The sequence below is a fragment of the Macaca thibetana genome, chromosome 17 (assembly GCF_024542745.1).
Source record: "Macaca thibetana thibetana isolate TM-01 chromosome 17, ASM2454274v1, whole genome shotgun sequence".
NCBI lineage: Eukaryota > Metazoa > Chordata > Mammalia > Primates > Cercopithecidae > Macaca > Macaca thibetana.
In genome coordinates, this window is record NC_065594.1 from 8,745,425 (window position 1) to 8,767,029 (window position 21,605).

The 21,605-nt window shown below is 45.3% G+C and overlaps 1 protein-coding gene across 4 annotated transcripts in view; it reads right to left on the reverse strand.

Moving 5' to 3' along the window:
- The window catches only part of SLC7A1 (solute carrier family 7 member 1), an 85,325-nt gene that overhangs the window by 45,967 nt on the left and 17,753 nt on the right, over window positions 1-21,605 (reverse strand). Inside the window, exon 1 of one of the 4 annotated variants that reach the window (XM_050766864.1) lies at window positions 120-2,740. The exons of the other annotated variants lie outside the window; for them this stretch is intronic. The gene's annotated coding sequence lies outside the window, so the exon portion shown is untranslated. Of the gene's footprint in view, window positions 1-119; window positions 2,741-21,605 lie in introns of those variants that run through there. 4 annotated transcript variants of the gene reach the window in all.

A 21,605-nucleotide genomic window follows, 5' to 3' on the forward strand; every position in this document is an offset into this window, starting at 1 on the left:
GGAATGGAATCGTGCTGGCCAATGACTGGGAGTACCTGGTGTGAACGCAGCCTGAGGACACGCTAGGAAGAACCTTGTAGATGCATGGCATATAAAGTCCTTTGTTTTCTAAATCTTACCATTTATACTCTTCACAGAATCTTGCACTCGCCCGGGAGCTGAAGAGGTTTAATTAAGCTGTCTGAAATATGATTTGCACCTAATGTGAACCCAGATAAGATTATCATTACACAAAAAATGCACATAAACATGCTCATCAACAGCTAGAGTTGTATAACTTAGCAGCAAACCAGACTGCCCACAATTGGAATCTTATTCCATTCCCACCTGCGTCATCTTTCATACATTGATATTTCATCCTACATTGATATTTCATTCCTTTTCACTTTCTATGTTGAAAATGTCAAACCTACAGAAGTTGAATGCTTACTCTTTATCTACACTTCCCAATATTTAACATTTTGCCATATTTGCTTTATCCCTCTTTAGACAAATATATGCTTTCCTTATGACCATTGTGATAAGCAAGCTATAGCTATCATGACAACTACCTCTAAATATGTCAATAAGTAATTGCTAAGAATTACATTGTGTTACCAAACTGTAATGCCATGATCACACCAGTGGAACTGAACATTAATTCAATAGTATTTAAAACACAGTCCACAGGATTAAGAAAATGTGGTACATATACACCATGGAATACTATGCAGCCATAAAAAAGGATGAGTTCATGTCCTTTGTAGGGACATGGATGAAGCTGGAAACCATCATTTTGAGCAAACTATCGCAAGGACAGAAAATAAAACACCGTATGGTCTCACTCACGGGTGGAAATTGAACAATGGGAACACTTGGACACAGGGTGGGGAACATCACACACCGGGGCCTATCGTGGGGTCGGGGAGCGGGGAGGGAGAGCATTAGGAGATATACCTAATGTAAATGACGAGTTAATGGGTGCAGCACACCAACATGGCACATGTATACATATGTAACAAACCTGCACATTGTGCACATGTACCCTAGAACTTAAAGTATAATAAAAAAAAAAGAAAAAGAAAAAAGACACAGTCCATAATCAAGTGTCCCTAATTGTCAATTACCGCTCTTTCTTGATGCTCTATCATGTACCATGAGAGCACCAAGAACAATGAAGGTTGATAAAGTCAGGCTCACAGCCCACCAGGGACACAGCATACTGGTGCCCCACTGCAGGGTGGGTGCCAAAGGGCCATGATTGGGATTCATAGTTTAAAAAGTTAACTCTGGAAAAAAAGGGGCAGAATCTAGAAGGGAAACAACTGACGACATTTGCTGCGAGTGATAAAATTTGAGAGCTTTCAAGAAAAAAATGGGAATTTCAGAAAACTTGTATTCGTCATCAAGATGTGGACAGCTCCCTAAAAGTTGAATTTTTCCATGACACTGGGGGTGATGTTAACAAATGTGATATTTTAAAAATATATGATGAAATGTGCCAGCATTTGGAAGACCTACATGATTCAGTAAAACAGTAATTCAGTAAAACAGAATCATAAATGTGTAGACTGATTCGAAGTGCAAGATAGACCCATCATTTTAGAACAAAGAGCTTACCGAGATGGCTTCAGATTCCACAGTGGAACCCACTATTGCCTGTGGAGTTTTAATGTAGTATCAAGAAAGAATATCTACAATTACCTGAAAAGGCCACTAAAGTGTTCCTCCTTTTCTAGGTACATCCCTGTGAAGCCATATTTTCCTTATATACTTCAACTAAAACAACACGTCCAAACTGACTGAATGCAGAAGCACATACATGAATCCAGCTGCCATAAGCTAAACATTAAAGAGGCTTATAAACATGTAAAACAATGCCACTCTTCTCACTGAATTATTTTTGTTCTGGAAAATAGTTACTTTTCATAAAAATCTTACTTATAGTAACACAAAATGGGTTAATCCTTGTTATTTTAGGTAGATTAAGACATTTATTTCAAGTCGTTCTAAATTTTAATTTCTTTTTTTTTGTTTTTGTTTTTAAGACAGGGTCTCACTCTGTCACCCAGGCGACAGAATGCAGCGGCACAATCTTGGCTCACTGCTGCCTCGACCTCCCTAGACTCAAGTGATTCTCCCACGTCAGCCTCCCAAGTAGCTGGGACTACAGGTGCGCACCACCACGCCTGGCTAATTTTTTGTATTTTTCATAGAAACGGGATTTCGCCACATTGCCCAGGTTGGTCTCAAAATTCCTCAGCTCAAGCAATCCACCTGCCTCAGCCTCCCAAAGTGCTGGGATTATAGGGGTATGCCACTGCACCCAGACTACATTTTATTTCCAATTCATAAGTGTTGATAGACACAACCCACATAAGCGAAGCTTCTGGGAGTCCTCAATACTCTTTAAGGGTGTCAGAGGGGTTCCAGACCCTACAGTTTGAGAACCAGTGCTTAAAAGGTTGCCCAGTGAAATGAACACAGCCAAGCTTAATATACACTCAACAGGAGGAATGCTGCTGTCCTGCTCCTTAGGCATGAATTCAGCAGCCTGCCGCAGTGACGCTTGCTCCAGTCGCAGTCTCCTGTCGTGGTATAAAAGCAGTTAATGCTAAACTTAAAAGTCTAAAGAAAGGCATGCCATATGTTAAGCCAGGATGAACTCATCAGGATTAATGGGACTGGAATGCATAGCAAATAAATTCATTAGCATCACTTCCCTTTAATCCAAAAATGTTCCAACCAATTTATTGTAATTTTTGAGATTTGAAAATTCCTTTGTTAAAAGCAGAGTAATGCAATGCTACGCCTCAGACGTAAAGAGTTCAATTCCATTTGTTTCAAAAATATAGCAAGCAGCATTCCAACATTACCCTTGATGGGCTTCCAGGAGTACATGCGGACTGTAAAAGTGTGATTGTGACACCATGTGGCTATATTGTAATACAGTCATGTGTCATGACTTAATGACAGGGATGTGTTCTGAGAAATGCGTCTTTAGGTGATTTCATCCTTGTGTGAACATCCTGCAGTGTACTTAGAGCGTACTGACAGAAACCTAGGTGAGATAGCCTACTGCACACCTAGGCTGCATGGGATAGCCTTGGCTCCTAGGCTACAAACCTGTACAGCATGTTACTGTACTGAATACTGTAGGCAACAGTCACACAATGGTAAGTATCTGTGAATGGAAACATAGAAAAGGTACAGCAAGAATAAGATACAAAAGATAAAAATTGGTACCTCCTTATAGGGCACTTACCATGAACAAAGGCTGCAGGACTGGAGGTTGTCCTGAGTGTCAATGAGTGGGGGGGGGTGAACGTGAGTGGTGGGGGGGGGTGAACGTGAGTGGTGGGGGGGTGAACGTGAGTGGTGGGGGAGTGAATGCGAGTGGGGGGAGTGAACGCGAGTGGGGGGAGTGAACGTGAGTGAGGGGGGGGCGAGAATGTGAGTGAGGGGAAGTGAACGTGAATGAGAGGGGAGTGAATGTGAGTGAAGTCGAGTGGAGGGGAGTGAATGCGAGTGGAGGGGAGTGAACGCGAGTGGGGGGGAGTGAACGCGAGTGGGGGGGAGTGAACGCGAGTGGGGGGAGTGAACGTGAATGAGAGGGGAGTGAATGTGAGTGAAGTCGAGTGGGGGGGGGTGAAGTCGAGTGGGGGGGAGTGAATGCGAGTGGGGGGGAGTGAATGCGAGTGGGGGGGAGTGAATGCGAGTGGGGGGGAGTGAATGCGAGTGGGGGGGAGTGAACGTGAGTGGGGGGAGTGAACGTGAGGGGGGCGAGAATGTGAGGGGGAGTGAACGCGAGTGGGGGGAGTGAACGCGAGGGGGAGTGAACGCGAGTGGGGGGAGTGAACGCGAGTGGGGGGAGTGAACGCGAATGAGTGGGGAGTGAACGCGAGTGACGGGGGAGTGAACGCGAGTGACGGGGGAGTGAACGCGAGTGACGGGGGAGTGAACGCGAGTGAACGTGAGTGACGGGGGAGTGAACGTGAGTGACATGGGAGTGAACGTGAGTGACATGGGAGTGAACGTGAGTGACGGGGAGTGAACGTGAGTGACGGGGAGTGAATGTGAGTGAATGTGAGTGAATGTGAGTGACGGGGAGTGAACGTGAGTGACGGGGAGTGAATGTGAGTGACGGGGAGTGAATGTGAGTGACAGGGAGTGAACGTGAAGGCCTCTGGGACACGAGCGCACACTGCTGGAGGCTTCAGGAACACTGTACAATGAAGCTACACTAAATGTGTAAAAAATATTTTTCCTTCAGTCATAAATTAAGCTTAGCTTTACTGCAACATTTTTACTTCACGAACTTTTTTGTAACTCTTTTCCTTTTTCGTAATAACACAGCTTAAAATACAAACATTACACAAAAGTACAAAAATATTTTTATGTCCTTATTCTACAAGCTTTTTCTATTTTGAATTTTTTTTTTTTTTTTTTACTTTTTCAACTGTCTTGTTAAAAACCAAGATGCAGACATACACATTAGCCTGGGCCTACACAGAGCCAGGATGATCAATGTCACCATCTTCCACCTCTGCGTCTTGTCCCACTGGAAGGTCTTCAGGGGCAGGAACACACAGGGAGCCGTGATCTCCTGTGATAACAATGCCTTCTTCTGAAATACTTCCTGAAATAACTGCCTGAGGCGACTTTACAGTTAACTTTTCTTGTAAATAGGACTACACTCTAAAATAATGATAAAAATTATAATATAGTAAATACATAACCCGGTAACACAGTCATTTATTATCAAGTATTATCTACTGTACCTAATTGCATGTGCTATACTTTTAGATGGCTGGCAATGCAGTACGTCTGTTAACCCCAGCACCACCCAAAACACGTGAGTAACGCGTAGCAGGACAATGTCACAAAGGATAAGACATCAATAAGCAACAGGAATTTCTCCGATCTATTATAATCTTATGGAACTACTCTCATAGATGAGTTCTATAATAAACCAAAACATCATTACAGGGCCCATGGCTGTATATTTATAGTGGACACCCGGCAGGCCAAGAGAAAATCTGTGCATAAAATAACCCCAAAATATCAGAAAACATATCCCACTGAACGATTCATAAATCAAAAGGACTCAGGTCTTTCCACTAAGTACACTGATAAGAACCACTAAAAAAAACTTTAAATTTATTAAACATAATGCCCAACTTTTTGGCAACTTACACAGCAGCTTCGCCTGTTCTTATTTATTCTTCACTCAACAGTTATGTACTGAGTGCCAGGTACAGTTCCAGAAACTGGGGATGCAGCAGTGAACTAACTAGACCAAAATCCCCATCTTTGTGGACTTAATGTTCTATTAATGGGAATGCCTCTTCAAAAAATAAGAACGGAGCAAACCCTAATGAAGGCAGCACACTTCTCATCTCCTGAAGTAACTGCATGAAACAAGGAGAAACAGAATGAGCGCCAACCATACGCGCAGGTGCTCATTCCCAGCAGGAGGTCGATGTCACCATTATCGGTGACGCGCTGAGGGGGTGTCAAGAATGAAGCTACAAGGGACCACAGTTCAAGGCAGTGGGGAGACCTCTGTGAAGTCAACCAATAACTCTGGTGAGAGCCGAGCCCTTTGGATGGCCAGATTCCTGCGGAACAGCCCAGGCAGCTGCCGAGGGGATAGGTCGGCGGTGTCAGAGTCTTGGAAAAAGAGGGGGTTTCTAGTTTGAAAAGGCAAACTACAATTAGTTCAATTTTTCCTTTGACATAAATATTGTCTTGAAATTTCCATGAGTTTTCTGTTAAAAGCATTGCGCTGAGACTGAAATAACTTTACTGTTCAAAGAGAGTGATGGAGGACAGAAATCAAAACCTAATGTGCACAGTAAAGACTTCAGCAACCCTGGAACCACAAGGGCAGGCCCCAGGCATCACCGAAGAATCCAGAACTGCCCTCTGAGGCTCTCGTGGTCTGGGGCCCTTCCGCCCCTTCGTTGATGGGCCCCACACACGGCACCACCAGACTGTGTCAACAGGTGACCATCCTAGAGGCTGTTCTGCAGACACACTGAGAGCTGCGATTCCCAAAGGGTTTTCTGGACCACAGAAACAGGGGCATCCCCTCTGTCCTTGAGCCTTCCAGTCCTGAAAGTCCAAATCTTAGATTTATCCAGACTCTTGTTAACTGCAGCAATACAGAGTAATGGCAAGGGGCACAAATGAATGGTACTACAAGCAAACCTGTCAAGTATCACGTTCCCCTGCATTCCTGACTTCCGTAGTTCCATCCCAGCATAGCATTCTCAGCCTGCCAGTTTCCCCATGATCATGCCCTGTCCTTTACCTGATGACAGTGAATGTTCCAGCTGTTACTCAACAGTCCCCAGGCTAACTCATAGAATAGATTCGTCTCCACGTGAGAATGTCAATAGGTCTTCCCCTACTTTAAGATTATTTCATTTTATATTTCACACTGACAGACAAAATTGTATATATTTACTATGTACAACATGATATTTTAAAGTGTATACACAGGTTGGGTGTCTCTAATCCAAAAATCCAAAATCTGAAATGCTCCAAAATCTGAAACTTTGAGCACCAACATGATTGTCAAAGGAAATGCTCACTGGAGCATTTCTAGTTTCAGATTTTTTTTTTTTTTTTTTGGATTAGGAACGCCCAGCTGGTAAGTATAATGCAAATAGTTCAATCTGAAAAAAGTCCCGAATCCGAAAAGCTTCTGGTTCCAAGCATTTTGGATAAGGCATCCTCAACCTTTACACTGTGAAATGACTGAACCTCGCTAACTAACATATGCATTACCTCACACAGTTATCATTGTTGTGGCATTCTCCTAATTTCTAATGTCTGCCCTGGCTCCACTGTTATTTGGAACCTATACCAGTTCCTGTCCACTCCCTGAGGAAGCAACAAAATTTAAATGCAAAAGCTGCTGGAAAGACCACACAATCTATATAGTATTTGTGGTTCTACAATACTTACTAGGGGATGGGAGATGACAAACTCTAAAGAAAATGTGGTCAAGGAAGAAACAGCAAGATATTTATCCTACCTCCAGCCCTTCAATAATTAAAACTACTCCAGCTCATTTTGCACCCAGGAAAAGATCGTTTGGCTCAAAATTGCATGATTCATCCTTCCTTTGAAATGCAAAATACTTTGAGAAAAGGCTACACACGCCTTCTGTGCTGTGCACTGCAAAAGGCTAGAGAAAGCCATTCTAACCTACTGGTGTAAATCTAATGATGGCTCCAAAAGGGGCAAAAAGAGAGACCGGGAAGACAGATTTGGGGGCTGCAGTGCAGTGGCTCTCAACCGGGGGTGACTCTGTCCCCTGGAGGACATCTGACAATGTCTGGAGACATTTTACGTTGTCACAGTTGAAGGATGGTGGTCGACTAGCAGGCAGAGGCTAAGGATACAGCTAAATCCTACCATGCACAGGGCAGTTCCCTCAACGAAGAATGATCCATGATGTGCCAAGGCAGAGAAAGCCCACCTTACCGTGTGCAATGGTGGACGGCAAAGTGTTCTATAAATTTACTTGAGTGGGTTTTTTAATGTTTCACTATTTAAATTATAATATTAAAAATTACAAATGTTGTTTGCAAAATAGGCACAAACATATTCACAGGAAAGCAAAACTTTGTCACCACACCCCGGGAGAACCCTTGATGTCCCTGAACCAGGTAGTGAATAGCTAAGAAGCAGCAGGGGAAGAACAGCAATAAAGGATGAGAAGATGCAGGAGACCAAGACAAGTTTCCCACTGGAATGAATCCAGGCTCTGGTTTCTAAGAGTGAATCTGACAGCTGGTACAATGGCTGGGGATGCCTTCGCCCTGCGGGCAGCATGGAGAAGATAGGCAGCTTGAAGAGACGGGACTGCCAGCACCACTCTGTGCTGTCATGGGTCTCCCAGCACGGGCAGGGATACCCATCCCCGCTTTATGGATGAGATGCTGATGCTCAGGAAAGGCAGCTCAACTCTGAAACTAAGGCACCACTGCCAATTTATTAACAAGTCCTCCTGTCCCGAAAAAGACAGGGTTTTGGTGCTCCTGGGGGAAGGCAATCTTTAGCTGGTGAGAGGCAGTTTTCACCATGGGGAGCGCAGCTTCTCTACAAGTGATGCTCTGCCGGCCAATGAGAATTTAAAAACACCAAGTCCTAAGCTGGAAGAGCTGGAAGGACCACACAGTCACCGAATGCACGAGTCCTCTCAAGACAGTAAAAGGAAAACCATGACTAACACAGGAAAATAGTGGGGAGAAAGAGGAAGAGAGGACAAGGGCTGGAGGAAGGGGTGGTCTGGAAGAATACACTGATTTTCCACTCGGTCATTTCCCGCCTTCCATTTGACATGCTCTCACCAACTATCCTGCACAGCTCACCTCTGGCTCAGTCAACAATAAATGCACCCGTGAAGTCAGTTACAGGCCCACTGACAAGAACAACAACAAAGGCTAACACTGCTGCTAAGTGCCTGCGAGGCACCAGTGCCCTCTCCTCAGGCACATCTTCTTAAATGAGTATGTCATCTCATTTAATACTCAAGCCAAGCCTTTGAAGGTGATACAGCTGTTACACTCGCTTCACATGTGAAAAAACCAGCTGCATGAAGTAGGTTCTGTGAAGCGGAACCTCAGCTCAAACCTCAGGGTGTGCATCTAACTAAATCCACGATGCTCCATTATTTTCAATACTACTGAAACTCTGTGCCAGACTTACAATAGCTCCCCTAGGGCAACAGCCATAATGAAATTACAGTACAAGTTTAATTAGAAGCATGGACGATCCTCCCACTTAGCAAATGCAGTCAGAGGCAATGGGATGAGGAGGCCCAAGTCTTGAGGAAGACATTGATATCAATCCCTGCTCAACCACGGACTAGCTGAATAAGCCTGGACAAATTATTCTGAATCTCAATATCCTGCCTTCTCCAATGCAGAAATGACTGCTAAGCTCAAAGAATTATTTAAGAAAATAAATAGAGATTATGTATATAAATACAGTAAGCGCTTTTCAAAATAAATACATTCTTAGATAATTTCTTTGAATAAATGACATGCTTCCAGAAATACTTTCGCTTCATTACATTCTGTTCTTCAACTGCACTGGCTTGTAGCTGGCATTCTGAAATTTCTCTGCCAAATAGCTAATAAACTACACAAAGAGATAAACGCAGCCAGGGGGAGCTGCTATTTAAAGAAATCCTCTAGTTTAAGTGAAGAATTGTTTGATGTGTGAATAATCAGCTCTTAATTAATGGTTTGTCAATATTTTTAAAGAATTATCTCATTAATGAGCTGCCTGGGTAGACTGTGGCATCCATCCTGAATTAGGATATTTGATGTTTCTGTCTGCCAGTGACTTAACCCGAAAGAATACAAAATACAGACCCTGCCAGTGAGGAGGTGACTATGTTACTGAGAAGGGAAGACAGCGGCTCATGGAGATGCATGAGTACGGTACAAACGCAGCACGGTAATCTCAAGGTGGCCAGCAGAGAGAGAAAGGAGGCCTGGGGAGACTTCAGGGCAAAGCCAACAGACCCAGCAGGCATTCCCAGAACAGGGCCTGGAGGAGTACAAAGGGTTCAGGGAGCGCCAGGGCATTGGCCTCCCAAGAGGCGGGGCAGAGGGGGCCTGCTGTCGATGATCTAGGCCCACCTTCTCCAGGATCTCTTCTAGGTCTATGAAGGTCTTCCCTAAACACGCTTACACACTTTGGCCCACACTTGTACACTCTCCCGTGACTCAGTAAATCCAATCCACAGTCCTTTATACTCAGGATCCCTTTCTGCCATCTGCCAGGGCACAGGTGGATCTCAGACCACTACAAAAAAAAAAAGCCCCTGTGCACCTACTTATGCCCTGGAGAAAGGCCTGGGAAAGACAGTGTCCCTCAAACACGCCTGGTGGGCTCCTCTAGGATGCAGACAGTAGCCCACCTTACCATTTTCCCGCTCCTTAGGCAGCCTCTTCAAGTTATCCCCACCCTGCTCCTCTTATCCAAAGCTTCCTAACACAGCAGCATCTGTACAGAGAAGGGATCCTGAGGTTCTGGGCCAAGGAACCATCACCCTGTCTAGACTCTCACACCTCTCAAAAGGCGGTGCGTTCGATCATTGTCAACCCACCTCTTTGCTGAGTCAAAGCCAAAGTTATTTATCCTTTTTGGGGCCTAAGAGATGTGTGGACTGTTTCACCAAAACCCAAGTAAAGGAGGGCAGCAGCGCTGGTTGTGTAACAACGTAAATGTAGTTAATGTGGTTCAACTACACACTTAAACACAGCTAAGATGGTAAGTTTGGTTATGTGTATTCTCCCACAATTAAAAAATACTTACAATTCAAAATGGAAAAACAAAACAACTAGGAAGATTCCTCAGAAAGTGCACGGAGGTACAATACAGCAATCCCATTAAGGTCCATGCTCAAGACAAAGGAAAGCAAGTGTCTACACGAAAATGTACACCAATGTTCACAGTAGCATTATTCACAATAGCCAAAAAGCAGACACAACCCAAACGCCCATCGACTGCTGAATGGATACACAAAATGTGGCACATCCAGACAAAGGAATATTATTCAGCCATAAAAAGCAATGACATTCTGACACACGCTGCAACACGGATGAACCTTGAAAACACGATGCTGAGTGAAAGAAGCCAGGCACAAAGGGTCACATTCCATGTCATTCCGTTTATACGAAATGTCCAGGATGGAGATAAAAAGGAGTTCGGTGGTTGTGCAGGGTTTGGCTACAGGTGCGGAATGACTGTTAATGGGTACGAGTTTCCTTTTAGGGGTGACAAAAATATTCCAAAATTAGGGCGATGACTGCATAACCCTGTGAATTTGCTAAAAACCACTGAATTTATACTTTCAATGGGTGAGCGTTATACTATGTAAATTAGATTTATAAAACTATTTTTTGTAAAAAAAAAAAAAAAAAGGCCGAGAGGAGCCCAATCCAAAGGAACCCCAGTATAGTTTTCCCACTAACCATAACAGGCAGATTTGAACTTGAATTTCTATTCGAGTTCAGTTGCTAAGGCAGCACTTCCTCCCACATACTTCGATTCTCCTTCAAGTCAAAACTCTACCACCCCACTCCCCCAGAAATCAATCATCATGGCTCCAGTTGCCGTCGGTAAGAGGCTCTCCACTCTACTTGCACAAGCTATTTATTATAGGCAACCGTCATTCTGCTTTGAGAGTTTCATGAGGGTGAAATTAGCTCCTATCTGATAAACTCTCCCTACAACTGCCGCCTCATCTTCTGGTGTTCTGTTACATTGCAAATACAAGCTCCTGTTTTAATACACAGCTTAAATACTTCACATTGACAGGATGCAGAATAATAAAAACGGGGAAGGTTGCAGTATTTTTTGGTTTACATAGTGCCATACACATGGTTTTTAAGCTTTTAGGTCAAAATAGGGTATGGGGGGAGGGAACCCCTCTCACTGTGGGTGCCTATGGTCCAGGATCTCAAAAAGAAAGGGTGGCTTAAAAAGGTAATCAGAAGAGTAAAAGCTCATCAGGCAGTCAAAATGCAACAGTCTCTTAGCCCAGGCCAGTATTTCCCAAGGCTGTCAGGGCTCACTACCAGGGCAAAGAAGTCATCCGGGAGGATAGGAAAAGACATGCCCAACTCAGTGAGTGGGAGACAGATTTTGGGATGCTTCCAGCACTGAATGTTCAGAATGCTCACAGGGCTTGGCCGCAGCTTCTTCTCTGCCAAGGCACACCTGACAGGTAAGCTTGTGCCACACTCCTGGGCGTTTACAAGCTGCTGGGTACAACTCCCTGCAGGCAGGCATCCCTCCCACAGATGCAACCCGGACAGTGCAGCAGTTCTAAAGAGGCCCACGGAGACAAGTAAGTCTCGGGTGTGGCCAGGAGCTCATGAGAGCAGCACAGGCTCAGGGACAGGGAGACTGACAGCGGTAATTACCAAAGGGAATTAAGCAAGCACTCGCAAGTCTTGGCCTCTGAATTTCTGTACTTTTTTTTACGGACTTAATTTGTTCTCCTGGGCCTAAATCACTAGCTGTGTTGCTGGAATGTGCATGCCCTGGAGGGTGAAGTGGCTCTAACTTCGAGGAGGGGTTGACTCCAAAGAGCTCCCAGCCAGGGGACAGCCCTTCACAGAGGGGCAGTGTGGGCGGGCTGCCCACCTCCATCGAAAAAACGGCTCTGCCCTCTTGTTTTCTCCTCTAAACTTACACAAAACTTCTCAAAGTGTGGAGAGCATTTTCATCAATGTGAAATGGTCCAACAGGCTACATTTAAAACATGGGATAATCAAGGAGTGTGGTGTTGGGGAGGAGTGAGCTGATCTAATCCACTCCAGCCCACAGTCTACACTGTACCTCTTCTGTGAGGTTCTGCTCTGTGTGGTATGGACACTGTCCTTTATAACATTTCTCCTTAAAGGAATCCATCTTTTAATAATGTAGGCAATTTTTTTAAAAACCACCATGTATTACTCTCATAAATGGAGCACCACCAAAATTACCTGGAATCAGGTCTTAAAACTCACATCCACCACCCAGCCTGCGAGAGCCAACTGTTTCCTGGAGGGCCCCGCATAGCTACATCTATGGGTAGTGAACTCTTAAGGTGCTAGTCATCTATTTTTCCCAATACACATTAGAACTCACATACCATTAAAATAAAAATGCGTGTGCATTCCCTAAAATCACCTTGCACACAGAAGTGCACAAAGCACACAGGGGACTGACGATCTAGCCCAGGAGCTGACACACAATGGCGCTTCACCCATTTTTGTATTGACCATGAATTATGAATGATTTTGGAGGGAGAAAAAAGAGAAAGAAGAAAAAGGAGATGATGATCATGCAACTGAGACCTTGTGTGGCCGCAAAGCCTAAAATATGTACTACCTGGCCCTGTAGGCCACCCGCTTGATAAGCCCTGATCAAGTCCATCCCTTTATTTTGCCACAGGGCAACTCAAGTCCTAATACACCGAATGACTCAGACGCACCGGAACACAGGTCTCCAGGCTTCTAAGCAAGTAAAGGAAGATTACCCAAGAAGCCACCAGCTTAAATTCATCAAAACGGGTCTCTGTCCAGTCACTTTGATTCCATTTTAGGAACTGACTCCTATCTAAAGCAAACAAAAATGTGGGCTGCACAACTCATCTGACTTGTTTTTGTCCTCAGCTCAGCCAAGGGCACCTGGCTCTGTGCCCCATGCCTGAAATTGCATCCTGTTTGCCCTCAGAGCCACTCCCTGCCTTCCCCACTACAAGGCCCACCTGTGCATCCCAAGCTCTCTGGACGCCGGCAGGGAGGAGTGAGGCGAGGGAGGACCCTCTCTGCGGGCTGTCTCATGGGAGATCGGCCCTTCACAAAGCCAGCTGCAGCCTCAAAACCGTCCCTTCCCCTCAGGTTGAGGGTGTTAGAAGTGGTCAGGGCTCCCTCACTACTCCAGGCTGTGAACCCCCTGCCCTGCCTTTGTAAAAAGTCACTTTATTTAAACTCACCTCAAACTGCCCAGCCTGAGAAAGCACTCTGTTCCCTGCAGGGCCCCTGATGGCAGCAGCCTTAGGGGCAGTGAGCTCTGGATGTCTGCAGCCACCAGGTCCACTGCAAGTGTGAAGGCTTGACCCCACGAGGCGGGGGCTGCAATAATCACACGACACCCCTCCTCCTTCTAAATCGAGCTCCTAAGGACACCAGACTAATCACCACCACCCCATTCTCAAGAGTACCCACAGTGAGTCCAGTGATCACTTACAACAACACATTGCACTATCAAGACAGATTTTTAAAAAATTCTTCAACGTAATGCAATGACATCTGAGCAGCTGGTATGCAGCAGACACTGTGCTAGGTCTTTCACACACCTAGAAAAGCAACCATCAATCCTCATTTCATAAATGAGAACACTGAACCTCAAAGAGTTTCAGTGGTGCTTATCAGAGCCCGAAGAGGCTGAGGCAGGAGTCGCCCCAAAGGCCCCTCGGATCCACCTCCGCGGCTGGCCAGGCTCCAACTAGGGAACAAAGCACACGGCTGCCGGCTAGCCGGGCCACAGACGTCCTGGTCACATTACACAAATTAAAAGAGAAACAGAACCAGAAACAAAAGTTTTCTAACATAATGCGGAAGCTCCCTGAATGCCACAATCACATAATCACATTGCCTGGGTGGGCCACCAGGTGCAATTACCTAGCAGCTCCCCACCCGCCTGGGAATCCTGGGGAAGCTCGTTCACATGTTCCTCTGGCGTTAAATGAATGGCTGCTATGCTACGTGCAGTGGTCCCTCTGCTGAACCTCCTCTGCCCTGAGCTCAGCATGGAGGAGGCAGCCAGGGCCTGCCACGTGCCTGGGTACAAAGGCCTAGCGGTTTGCATCAAGCACTGTCATTGACTTGCCATTGAATAGAAAAATTCTTTCCACGTCCCATTTTATATTTGCTCACTGATCTGATGAGGAATCAGAAGGCCTGCCCTCGCCGTGTGATCTAGAGCAAGCTACTCCATGCTGCTGTTTCAGTTCTACCATCTGAAACTGGAATAATGGCAGTGTCACCCACACCCGCCCCCCTACCTCCACCTTGTTCCTCCTATGAGGCTCAAGAGACAGTGAAACAAGATAGAAGCTAAACTCTCAGGCCAAACTGGATTCAAAAAATGATGGGACTGGGCACAGTGACTCACATCTATAATCTCAGCACTTTGGGAGGCCAAGGCAGGCGGATAGACGGCTTGAGCCTCAGAGTTGGGGACCAGCCTGGGCAACATAGCAAAACCATGTCTTTACAAAATACAGGAAAAAAAAATTAGCCAGGCATGGTGGCTTGTGCTTCTAGTCCCAGTAACCAAGGAGGCTGACATGGCAGGATCACTTGAGCCTAGGGAGGTAGAGGCAGCAGTGAGCCATGGTCATGCCACTGTACTTGGGTCTCAGCAACAAAGAGAGACTTTGTCTCAAAAAAAAAAAAAAAGGGCAAGTTATTTAATTTCATGAGTTTCCCTTTTCTCCTTTGCAAGATGAGGAGGTTTCAATGAATTTATGTATGTAAAGCACTGCAGAGCACCTGGTGCATAGTATGTGCTATATGTCAACTATATTATTAGTTTCTTAATGTATAAGACATCTCATTAGTAACCAACTTATAAAGTGCTGTGAACATTAAGTACCCAAAATGACACCTGTTTTTGCCATACCATATGAAGGTATTAGCTTGATGCAAAAATAATTGCAGTTTTTGCCCTTAAAATAGCAAAAAAATGTATTTTGTAATCAAAAACGTACTATACAAATATACAGTTTAAAAAATAAAATAAGGTTATTGTTTGACTTATTTTCATCTGCCCTGATTCAGATGGTGGAAGACTTGAGGGCTGCTGCCCAGAAATATTAAAATTGACTTAAAACTATTAAAAACAGAAACAAAATGGGGAAATTGTAAAAGCATAACATAACGACACTTTATAGTCGATTTTAATTTTAGAACATTTACATATGTAAAGGTCCCAGTCTCTATAGCACCAACCACCAAAGCGCTTGGCAGTGCCTGAATGTGGGGTGGTGGAGGGCTGGCCACGGCTGTGGCCTTTCTAGATTGCAGTGAAGTGACCACCAGACATCCGCTGGGGTTCCTCACTCATGGATGGTCCCGTTCCACCCAGAGGCCTTTTCATCTCAGTTTGGCTTTTGGGCCAAATTTGGAAGCACTACATTTCATTAAGGAAATGAAAGGCTTTTGCTTTACTTATTCCACCAGAGGGGCGGCTTCCCCAATGTCTTCCACTCTGAACTCAGGCGGAAAAGGATTGCCCAGTCCAGAGCCACTTTCCTCCTTCCAGGAGGTCTGGACACTCACAAAGCCCAGTTATTTGTTTTGCAAACTGTGTATACATTGAATGGAAATGTTTGTTTTCCATGTCCCGCTTTACGTCTCTAAAGACAAATGATTAAAGCATCATCTCAAGGGCATTTTTTGTTTTGCTCATCCCCTCCAACCTGCTTGTATTAAGCAGCCTCATTTCCTGCCTTTTAACTTACATTTCTGTCCACCTATCATCCACTCTTCTTTGTTGACCTTTGCGTGTACAGTGTTGCTTTAAAAACCTTCAAAGGAAAGGTCAAAGTGAAATGTCACAAGGGAAGCAGGCCTCATGGCCAGTGGCCAAGGAGGCACCAATGCCCAGGTCTGAGGCTGCCTGTGGCATGCCTAACAACTGCCCCAAAATGCAGGTGGTGAGGGTGCAGAGGCCGCCTGTGGGTCCCAAGCACACCTCCAAGTGCGACACGCTGTCTGGGCCACCTGGTCCCACACTAAGTCACACCTGTCGCCAGAGAAGCCCAGGGGACCAGTGTGGGCTCCCCCAGCCCTCGGGGCAGAGCCAGGATGCTTCACGCAAGAGTCACTCATTGGGTTTTCTACTCTACGCACACGCTGTCAAGAATGGCAGGCACCGTGTAAAGGGGTAGGTGCCAGTGTAATCTAACAGGGGAGAAAAAGTACAGAGGCCACGCAGGAGGACGCTGGAAAGACTGAGGGTGAGGAGGTGGGAAGAAACACTCAGGACTCACGGCACGAGGGCGTGGGACTAGAATGAAAAGGAAGAAGACCGTGTGAGGGGTAGGGAAGGAAGGACTGGCCGGATGCCATCAGTTATCAACATGAAGGGAATGAGCCCAAGGTAACTCTGAAATCCTAAACTTGGAAGCACTGAATGTGAGCTAAGGGTGGCCCTCACTAAGACACTGTAGCCCTACCCCTCTGGCTCCCCCAGTCGCTCTCTGCCCCAGTTTGGAATCTACAAAGTGATCAGAAGCTCATAAAACACGGGCACGAGCACTATAGTTAACCAGCGCTGGGCAGGGAAGGTGACCCTGGGAAACCTGCATGGGACTGCTCTCAGCACACCAAGCAAAAGCAGCCAACGCACACAACCGCAAAGGTCAACTCAGCATGGTAACCAACATCTAAAGCTGCACAATTCGAGGGAGGAAAACTCAACTTGGAAGGGATAAGTGGTCCAGGAGAAACAGAGACAGAAGCCAAAGCCATCAGATCTGCCACAGACAAGTGGCTGGTACATACAAGAAACCTTTCTTGAAAATGTAGATAGCAAATAATCTATCCTGGAGAGAATAATGTCATGAAACATGAAAAATTTAAATGGTTTATCTGTGCTCTAAAAACACAATGATTTAAACTGAAGTTCAATCAGGACAATCTTGTCATCAAAAAACTCTTCGGTGATGACATGTATCTGATAAAATATTTTTACTCGTAAATGACAGTCAAAATATCCTCGGATCAAGAAGCAGTCTTGCCACATGTCCTGTGTCCAGCAGAACAGAGAGGACTATCTGGCAAGCAGTCGGGGATGTGAGAATCTGAAACGAGGAACTTGGATGCGGAGCACACCCAGAGGCATGTGTTGCTGGGAGTGAAATCCCTGGGAGAAAAGAAGGCAGCTGTTAGCAGAATCGCGGGGAACACCACACTCTGGGAGCCGAAGGAGGAAGTAGCACACAAATGACAGGGAGGTGCAATTCTAGAGTCCAAAGGCAGACGGACTTCTCTAAAACCAGAGTGTCCGACTCCGAGTGTCTGCCTTAAGGCCCACATCCTCCCCTTTCAAAGTGCACCAGGAACCACAAAAGACGATGTGACTCGATGGTAGCTCAGCAAAGAGCTGTCAGATCAAATACAGGACTGCCCAGTTAAATCTATATTTCATGTGAATGACCAATAATTGGTTAATGTAAGTATGCCCCAAATATATCACAGTGATGTCCCAAATATTGCCAACAAATAATTTTTTAGTATAAAAAGGTTATACTAAAAAAAGGATCCACTGTTTATCCATAATTCAAATTTAACTGGGTGTCCAGTATTTTTATTGCTAAACCTGGTAACCCTAGTTGGGTATGGACAGCTCAGGCCTCAGGCCTAAACACCTCGCCTTCGCCCAGCACTTTCTAACTGCAGACCATGAGCTCTGACTTCCACAGGCATTTCTGCATACCCAGCTGCTAACAAGCAATGACTCCGTTCTTTGACAAGCTCTCTCACATGCTGTACATGAAAAAAGCCTCCTTCAACAGACCCAAAAAATGAGAGGATCTGTAGAAAGGAATGGCTAACAGTATTAAATGTTTCACAGACACCGCAAGGGGTGAGGACCGAGAAGAGATCAGGAGATCGTCTAATTCAAGAGACAGGAAATTGAAATTGCGAGCGGTTTTAGAAGAGTAGGAGCTTAGTTTACAAAGGGATGAAGATAGATGGTAAAAGTGTGACATTCTCTGTCATTCACTTAATCATTAAAAAACAGGGTTCTTGGCCAACTGCCTGTGCTATCACTCTACCTGTATGATGCCAGGGAGTTATGGCCCACAAGGGCAAGAATCTGGGAAGGTCAGTGCCAGCACCTGTAGGAGCTCACCCAATACCTGTGGAACAAATGAATACATGGATGGGGGCTGTCTTCTCAAAGAACCTGTTTTGAAATTTGAAATCTTATCCAAAAATGGAAAGCCAAGGTCTAGGGTAAACCTTAACATTTCGTAGCACTCACTGGAGCAGCTAATATCCTTTACTTTTTAACCAGTCTCTCAGTGGAGGATTATTTGCAGCACAAATCACAAGTATCTGTCCTGGGCCCAAGTCAAACAAATGAACAAAAACACCTAATGAGGCATATGCTAAGATTCACACACATCAAGCAGAGAGGAAAAGCTGCCACCTCCTAAACTCAAGCTAATCTTGTTCAGAAGGCACTTTTTCTATGCCCTTTGTGTAACCATTGCAACTGTTCTTTAGTTACAGGAGCGTTTAAGTAAACAAATATCTAAGAACAAACTATGATTCTACCCAGTGCCAATTTCTCTCGATCTGTGCTGGAAGAATGCCCAGGGAGATCTTCTCAAAACAGTATACGCAAACAACAAAAAAAGAAGAAGACATACAGTTTTAAAAGCCAAGTACTGTATACTGCTTCTAACGTATGATAAATCCCCAGTACACAATGAATTTTTAAAAAGAAACCTTTACTTGTTTTGTTTCTGCAAACTTTCCATTGTGCTAAAGGACCCAACTGTAGAATTTACAAACTTAAATAAGAGTCTAAACTAAAGGTGTATTTAGCTCTTGGATATGCTATTAAATACCACTTGTAATAAAACAAATGTGCCCCTGAATCCCCTAAAATATCTACTTTTAGGTAGTTTATGACGCAGTTAAGAGTGAGCCTAAAAGTAAGTTTATGTACAAACTAAACCAAAGGTTTTTCATACCAATGTCTAAAAAGTTTAGATTCCAAATGTAGTCTGTTTTCAATACAGTACAAACGTTTTCAAAGTTGGCCCACAGAAAGAGATTTCTGTCCCTGCTTGAGGGACATGAGTGCCCACTGTGGTCATCTGCCCCTGCCCTGCAACTTCCAGAAAGGCCTACAGAGCTCCCCATTCAGAGCTGAAAGTACATTTTTTATTAATTTTCACCAAATATCAATGCTTAATGTTGCCTAGTGCTCACATGAACAAGAACATGAACTCACGGCACTGGTGGAGTTATCAAGAAATTTAGGCCAGGTGTGGTAGCTCATGCCTATAATCCCAGCACTCCAGGAGGCTGAAATGGGAGGATCCCTTGAGGCCAGGAGTTTGAGAATAGCTTGGAGAACATAGCAAGGCTCTGTGTCTACAAAAACTATTCTAAAATATTAAGCAGGTGTGGTGGTGTGCACCTGTAGTCCCAGTTATTCAGGAGACTGAGGCAGGAGGATTGCTTCAGCCCAGGAGGTCAAGGCTGCAGTGAGCTGCAATCACCCCCTGCGGTGTCTGTGAAACATTTAATACTGTTGGCCATTCCTTTCTACAGATCCTCTCATTTTTTGGGTCTGTTGAAGGAGGCTTTCTTCATGTACAGCATGTGAGAGACCTCTAGGAGGACCGAGAAGAGATCAGGAGATTGTCTAATTCAAGAGACAGGAAATTGAAATTGCGAGCGGTTTTAGAAGAGTAGGAGCTTAGTTTACAAAGGGATGAAGATAGATGGTAAAAGTGTGATGTTCTCTGTCATTCACTTAATCATTAAAAAACAGTATGAGGTCCTGTCTCTAAAAAAAAAAAAAAGGAAAGAAAACAAAAGAAATTTAAAGCTTCCCGCAGGTAGGAAGAACCACACAAACTATATTCAGATAAGACTGAACAGTTTTCTAACAGCAGAGAACTAGGTAATGCGACTGACATGCTGTTGAAATTGGGAATCTGTTCCTTGCATTATATCACCATTTCTCAGCGTCATACACCCTCCCTACGTTCCAAAGGCTGACACCAACAGTACCAAGTTCAAATCAAACCTATACTTGGTGGAGCTGCGGAAAGTGAGAGAAGGAGGGGACAGGACAGGATGTCTGGGCCATCCCAATGGTCCACTTGGTCTGTTCATTTGCTGAGGAGCCTTGTTCCGAGTGCCCTGTGGGCTTCCAGGACAACAGATGCACCATCTCTAGTGCCATTTAAAACTAAATGAAAGAATGAGGAGGAAAAAAAAGGAAACTGGTAACTGCTGCCCAACTGATAAATGTGCAGCTCTGTACTGAGAACTGGCCAGCCACTGCCTCAGTTCTCAGATACCCCGGAACACGGCACCTGGCGAGTGGGCAGAGGAAGGCCTGGAGCAGGTTCCTACAACCGGTCAGCACCAGAGACCAGGCTAGAACCCAAGTCTGTCTGGTGCCAACACCTCTGCTCCTCTCACTTCCCATTCAGGTAGCCCTGGGTCAGAAGGGCCCTGGCCCGAGCCTGTCACCTCCATTCGCTGGTTGTCTTTTTTTAATCACCTCAATTTAAATACCAATACGGAAGTTTACAAATTGCTTTATCCACAGTGAAACACAAGGTCGGTTCTAAAATTCAAATGAAATTTGGCATAAGGTCTTTCACTGTAGCTTGAATGAGCAAAAGGTACAGTGAACTCAATGGTTGGATGGGGCAGGGGCGTCCTCTCCCTGCACCTCGACAGCCACCTTCTCTCCCAGCCACTTTGTTGCTGAATGCGCCTGGGGCTTTTCTCCACACCTCATGCTGGTGGCCGGGCTGGCATCCAGCTCTGACTCTGAACTCCCACCTAACTGGGTCAGGGTGAGCCAGAGCCAGGCGCCAGATTCAGCAGGCTCCCACAGTTGGAGCCAAATGCACGAGTCAGCTCCAAGTACCTCGTTGGTGAGGGGGTTGGTGAGGCTGTGGAGGAAGCTGGGTGCCCAGTGCAGGAGAAGTGACACTAACTGAAAGGTAGCAGTGTCTCCTGGGCGTGTGGCTCTGGGAAGTCCCAAGTCAAGGGGGACAGGTGGAAAACACACACTGGAGAGAACAGGGAAATCTGAACTTTGGCTCCAAGAGGTTTGTGTCCGTGCTGGGGCTGCAACTTGCTTTACAGTGACGTGCAGAATGCATGCCAGGCATCTCTGATGGACCTCTTGGCCACCAAGTTGTCCTGCTCCTCGCTGAAATGCCACAGAGCCTGTATTTGGAGAGCCAAGATCACAAGAAATAACATCTTGGTCAACCTTAGTCGCCACTGGCCGAGTATCCTGTCTTTGGAGGAGCTCACAAAGCAGGC